This window comes from Etheostoma spectabile, chromosome 19 (assembly GCF_008692095.1).
Source record: "Etheostoma spectabile isolate EspeVRDwgs_2016 chromosome 19, UIUC_Espe_1.0, whole genome shotgun sequence".
Lineage (NCBI taxonomy): Eukaryota > Metazoa > Chordata > Actinopteri > Perciformes > Percidae > Etheostoma > Etheostoma spectabile.
In genome coordinates, this window is record NC_045751.1 from 5542587 (window position 1) to 5548326 (window position 5740).

The 5740-nt window shown below is 41.3% G+C and overlaps 1 protein-coding gene and 1 long non-coding RNA gene across 5 annotated transcripts in view; both read right to left on the bottom strand.

The window, feature by feature from the left end:
- LOC116669399 (uncharacterized) overlaps positions 1-4352 on the bottom strand; it is a 23344-nt gene extending 18992 nt beyond the window's left edge. The window contains exon 1 of the long non-coding RNA XR_004326771.1: positions 4340-4352. This is a non-coding gene — a long non-coding RNA (uncharacterized LOC116669399). The remainder of the gene's footprint in view (positions 1-4339) is intronic.
- nlgn2a (neuroligin 2a) overlaps positions 1-5740 on the bottom strand; it is a 190610-nt gene that overhangs the window by 35820 nt on the left and 149050 nt on the right. The gene's annotated exons all lie outside the window — the stretch shown is intronic.

The following is a 5740-nucleotide window of genomic DNA, read 5'->3' on the forward strand; positions in this document are numbered from 1 at the left end:
GTTTACATGGTTTAATTTTCAAAAAACACCATATTTTTGTTGTACTGCGCATTCCTGCAGCTCCTCTTTTCACCCTATGTGTTGAGCTCTCTGTTTTAGCTATAGAGTAAGGCATCGCACTTCTGTTCCATCTTTGTTGGGAGTTGCACATGCATAGTAGCTAGGTAAGCACTGCTAGCTAATCAGTTGTATGTATGTATGAAGGCGTGCCATGCTAGCAGCTAGGGGAGCATTATGACGTGTGTTACAAAATGACGAGCGTTCATCACGGAAGTAAAGGCTGGACTACAATGGAGCTGATTGGAGCAGTTTGTGAACAGTGTTTTCTGTTGGAGGACTTTGGGCTTTTTCACTTTCTAAACCTATGACTTGCACAAAAAAGATATAGCACAATAAAGGAAAGGGAAAAAGACAAAAAGCATAATATCAGCACTTAAATGGCAATTTTCTGTTGATTAGCGGCATAGAAACCAGATTAAATCCCATTTGATTCAATGTTTTAAATCAATTAAACATGACGACCTTCAGAAGCTTTTGAAAAAAAAAGAAGCTAAGTGATTCACAACCATTTTATTTTGTGACCCCTCACAATAAAAGAGGCTCCTTGTCACGTTTCAGATGTCTATGAGTTCCAACAAGACATTTCCCCTTTAAACCTCTCACATGGTTTTATTTCAATAACTATCCAAGGCTCAAACAGATACAATTATCCAATATTGTACAAAAAAGCAATTAATAGAGACAAAAGAAAACAATTGTGTCTTCTTTTCTAATCTATTAATTATCTTGTGAAGCCCTCAGATGTATTGTGTGACCCTGACCCCTCTCATAGGAACCACTAGATTCCAAAACTGCCAAAAGTAGCTAAAGGTAGCTCCTCCACCTCGAGCAGTTACAATGCTAATATGCATTAATGCATCAGTATCCAACCTACATCCGATCATACAATTATAATAACTGAAGGGCACTCTGAGAGCGCACCCAGTACCTCCGCCATCTCACAATGTCACTCATTTTTCCAATTATTCAACACAAGGATGCAGAAAAGTGAAAAATCCCTTGTTAATCCGCCTTGTGATTCAGATCCATTCCAAATTGATTGTTCTTACTTGGCTCAAGTTGCAGTTCTTCAACAACAAAATCGGGCCAGTAGTTTTTTCCTGCCAACAGACAACCAAACCAACAAACAAACGGACAACCTAAACTGAAAACCTAACCTCTTTAGAGTAGGTAATACAGGGCTCATTCCTATGTCTCCAGTGTCCTATGTTCCTCAGCTCTATATAGCCCAGCTCTATATTCACTCAACATCACATGGGCTTGGGTTAGATTAAGGGTAGGGGACTGTAATCTTGACTCTGAGAGTCACAAAACGGCACTGGCACAGGTCTTAATTCAGACAATAGTTCCCATTTTTGTATGGAGAACAATTCCAAAACACATTTCAGTTGAAAATAATAAGGTGTGGACCAAAATACAGAGTGTGGACTGGCAGCATCACTCCATTTGTGCATGTATAGGATCTGAGCATGTGTGTGTGTATTTCAGGCCTGTGTGTAGTGTGTTCTAACAAACAGAGTGTAACATTGTAATTTCCCCATTCAATATCAATTATTATTTTAATTGTTATCAATAAAAAAGGGGAAGAAGAAAAAACTAAAGATGACAAAAGGACAAATAATTCATTACACATTTGAGGGTTGAAATGATGAAATCAACACGTCTTTCACCACTGCTGTTAAGTCAAGAGTCCTCAGAGAGCATCGTGACTATAGCTGATGGAAGAAAAAACTCATTTGCCCTTGAAGCAGACACAAACACACATATTGTGGACACACACTCTTTTGACAGACAAAGGACCCTTCAGTCCTGGCAAGATGGAGCTCTCACTAGATAACCAAAGTGACATGCAACAACACAGAGCCCCTCAATGTGCTAATTGCTTTCGTCGACTTTACTTGTACTCATTCCTAGCATCCGATCTGTCAGCGGAGGCCAGTGGGGAGTACAAGGTTTTTTAGGTGTCGTTTCATGAATGACAACGCGTAACAACATGGCTGGTCTCAGGAGGGAGAGAGAGAGAGAGACAGAGAGGCGATCAGGATATAGCGATAAAAACAAGTTAAGTGAAATAAAGAGAACATGTCGGTTAATGAGAGGACCTGCCATGACGGGGGAACAAAAAGCTTTCGGAGTTAAGGAAGTAGGAGGCAGAAACATGGTGTCTCATTAAGACACCCTGCGTCAGGTTAACAAAAACAGAACAGGTTTAACTCCACACTCACAACTTGGGATTAGAGAGTTTGGTCGGACGCGGTACATCAGAGGAAAAAGATTTTTTTTTTTTTTTGTTAAATCGCCATTTCTGAATCTAACAGTGTGTTTTCCTGGAGTGGGACTTAATTAGAAAAAACACTTTTGACCTGAAAAAGGCTCTTTCCGCCATCAACTAAGTTGTGACAACTTCTTCTAGAACTTATCTTTAGTTGGTATTTTTCATAATAGACATTAACTTCTCCATAATAAACATCTCTAAATGACTGTTGACACCTCGCGCAGCACTGCTTAGGGTGACTTGAGGTGCTCTACTGTCTGGTTGCGGCGTATAGTGATGTAATTTTGACAGATTGTGCGGACGTTTCCCAGCCCAACCTGTCTGCACTGATTGTGAGGCAGTCACCTTGTTGACGCATGCACACATACACGCACGCATGCACGCAAGCAAGCACGCACACACACACACACACACATGCAAAGTGTCAGAATGCACACTTCTCGTCATTGGGGAATTGAAGGGGACAAAGTACAGCGCTTTGCCTCAATTTAGTAGATTATACCTCTTTCCTACATTCACTCCCCTCAAAGTGGGTCTCTGTGATGCTATTTTGCCAGTGAATGAGTGAACCAGCCACCTGGAGAAATGTGAAGAGAAAGAGTGTGGTAAAGAGAGTGAGAGTGAGAGAGAGAGAGAGAGAGAGAGAGAGAGAGAGAGAAAGAGAGAATGTCACACGCCACTCAACCATTCAGAGGAAGGTTTTTTATTAATTCATCACTCCACATTCCAAAAAGAAGCAGTGGGCAAGGCTGAGGGGCAAACAAATTTTACTGGCATCAATATTATTATCATTACTAATAATGTGGGATAATTATAGCTATATCCTGCCTCTCCATCCCTCCAGCAACTCCTTTCCTCTCTCCCTCCCTCATTCCCTCCCTCCACTCCTCGTTCATATCAGTAGCGACCTGAATTAATAAAAGGAAAATTAAAACACAGTGCTACCGTAGGCAACGTCAACAGCTCAGGAGTTTGCCAGGTCTCTCAGCCGCCTGGCTGGAACGACAGTGGCAGCGGTTTGGCCCTGCTCATTCGGGGCCTGATTCATAATTAATGGAGGTTATAATTGCGAAGCGAGCGCATGAGAGACAGACCGGGAGGGCCACAAAGAAACAGAGAGAGAGAGAGAAAGAGAGAGAGAGAGAGAGAGAGAGAGAGAGAAGGACGTGGGAGTAATAATGAAAATTAAAAAACACGCACACACATGCATGTGCGCAGTTGACATTTTACACGGCTTTCATTTAGCCAGCCTTCCATTTCTTATATCATTAAAACACACACACACACACACACACACACACACCTCGCCGAATGGCTAATGAAATCACTGTCCTCTGCTCCTCTGTTTGAAGGTCTCTTAAGCAGCGAGTGAGGGGGTCAGCCACTGAGCAAAGTTTAAACTTTGTTCTCAAACCGAAGCTAAACACAATATTCATAACTCATTTCACTGCCTTGATTAAACGGCCTTTGTATACCTTTTTTTCCTTCCCTTTTTTCCTATTTTTCTCCATTTGTGAGAGGTGTGTGATTATTTATTATATATGATTTATTCTATATATTTAATACAAGTACTTCATGATGTTGAGTGATGAATGTGAACGTCCAGGATGTGAAATAAGCCTAAACTGTTGTAAACAGCTGTACCTCTAATCCAGATACAGTGATTACGATTGACTGTTTATTACAATACATCAGATGGTACCGTGGTAACAGTTCTTCCTGTGTCCACATGAAGAAAAACATGTACATATACATATATTGCACCTAATATATGTTTGCTGGTGAGCGTGTTCCCTGCCGTTGAAGACATGCTGTGTAAGGATCTCATGCTGAGGCCTAAACCGAGAAGGCACTGGACCTGGGTTCGAATTGATGCTGTCAAGTAATTACAGTATGTGTTATGATCACCCCAAAAATGATTGTCATTTGGAAAAGTCAAGCCCTCTCTCTCAAGTTGTTTGTAGTTGTGCAAAAATTGGGGTATCCTCCCACATCTTTTTTGACACCTTTGCTCAGGTTATCTGCCAATAACAAGTACTCAGCTAACACCAGTTATTGCCTTGTTTAATTAGCTCTCCATGTGCTATCCACGTGGTGTCTGCTGCAGTAGACTGATACATTTTATTAAAGGCCTTTTGGGACTAAATATGTCAACTTTTTGAAATGCAAATACAAAACTCCCACACAAACACAATAATCTCAAAAGCACAAGTCACTGTTGTGAAAACATGTTCAGACTAGAACAGCGGCCAATTGGTTAGTTATCAACACTCGTGAAGGCGTTGTGAAATTGTGAACCTCTTTTTAAATGTAATTTAATAATGCTCATGAATGTGAAGGAAATGAATTGTATACAGGAACCATGAGTCTTTTCTGAAAGTCAACAAACACTGCTCCTCATTTTCAGTCAGGCTCCTTTACCAGGCCAACACGCTTTATTCGGTTTTCTCTGTGACTTTGAGTCCATTATCTGTATCTTTATTTATTAAATGCCAGCAGGGGGAAAACACAACAATAAAGTAACCTTCGATTTCCTTGACTTCACCGCCTGGAAGCGAGGCGAGTGGCTTTGAGCTATTTAAGCTGGAGAGATGCCGGACTTTGCGGAAGATATGAATTAGAGGGATTCATAATTCACATTCAACCTTGAGAAGGGGAAATGGGAGAAAGAAAGACAGAGTGAGGGTGGAGGAGTGGAGAGGACTTTGATTTCCACCATGTTTGGGGTCAGCTGAACATGATAGTAGCTTGTCTAGTTCACATCGCCGCTTTGCGTTTGTGATTAGAAGTCACGAGCGGAACAATGAGCCAGAGGTATAGCTGTAGACAGACAAAGTGATACGTGTGGAAGATCTAGTTTGAGTGCTCTCTGCAGCGACTTAGATTAAATGCGTTTCTGTGCTTTCAAGACAAGGTAATCAGCAGGTACACATAACTGGGTCAATCTTTCCTCTTTGTTTCCTCTTAGTATGGATGACTGAACTTTGATTAGGAAGCACGTGAAGGCATGTCTCTGCCATTTGAATAAAACATAGTCAACTTCTGAGATGTTAGATCCTTTTTGTAACTCTGCATCCTAAAGCTGCATTTCAAGTTGTTTAGAGCGTGTAAGGCATTATGGTGTACTGCACTATATGTTGGTACTGATATAGCTAATGATATACATCCAACATGCAGCCTGTGATTGGTCAGCTTGGGCAGCTTGTGTTCTCTCAGACATGTTTTATGAATATTTCACCCTCACCCACATTGTGCCTAAAGGTTTATGCATGGTAGTCTACATCCACGACGTTCCACATCCGGGATTGTTTAAGTGCTGCCGGAAATTCTGCCGGATGTCCGTTACCTTCCGCTACCTTTGTGTTTGCATTTTAAACTCCGGTGGATTTCTGAGGACTATGGTTA